Below are 800 nucleotides of genomic sequence, written 5' to 3' on the forward strand. Positions count from 1 at the left end.
GCGCTCGTGTGCGGGAGGGGGCAGGGCAGCGGTGGCCTGGGGTGGCGGGCGGGGACAGGATGTGACATCAAAAAGGCGGGGGAATTTAACTGCCAGAGAAACTCCATCCTGGCCGCTGGCCTCAGGGAGCCGGCTCCTGGGCGCCGGGCAGCCGGCCTAGGGGTGCAGGAGTGGGGGCGGGGGGCGCCGCGGCTTCACAGCCCGAAGGTAAAGTCTGAGATGGCCCTGAGTGGGTACCGGGGCTCAGGGCCAGGAGGCGGCCTGGGGCCATGGAGCCGAGCTAGGGCGCAGGTCCTGGCTGCCCACCGGGCGTGCGGAGAGGGTGTCCCTGTCTGGGCACCCAGGGCGGGCTCCAGGACCCTGGACCTGGCCCCCTCCCCTCGCCCCGGCCCCGGGGCTCCCTTCACTGGAGCCAGAGGAGAGCCTTGCCTTGGCCACCACAGCGCGCAGGGGGGGGGGGGCCTTGCCACCGACGCCCCTTTGGAGGGCCCCTCCCTGGCGCCCGCATTCTCTGCGAGGCTCGGGCGGGGTGGTGACCAGGCGTCTGCCAGCCACCCGCTCAGCTTTGGCGCTTGGGGAGTGAAGTCTGTGGGCAAAGTCTCTACGCCTCTGCCCCAGGCCCGGGATAATCAGAGTGCAGAGTTTAGGGGTGCTGGGTCGTGGGGCAGAGGCATGGGCGGGCGCAGCGCCGGGTGGTGCCAGGGTGCGGTGCTGGGGCCGGAGTCCCGTGGCACCAGGGAGTTCTCGCCCGGACGAAGCGCAGCTCCTGCCCGGCGCAGCCACGCACCCCAGGAGGCCCC

The sequence above is a fragment of the Condylura cristata genome, unplaced genomic scaffold (assembly GCF_000260355.1).
Source record: "Condylura cristata isolate star-nosed mole 26May11 unplaced genomic scaffold, ConCri1.0 scaffold00006, whole genome shotgun sequence".
In the NCBI taxonomy this organism is placed as follows: domain Eukaryota; kingdom Metazoa; phylum Chordata; class Mammalia; order Eulipotyphla; family Talpidae; genus Condylura; species Condylura cristata.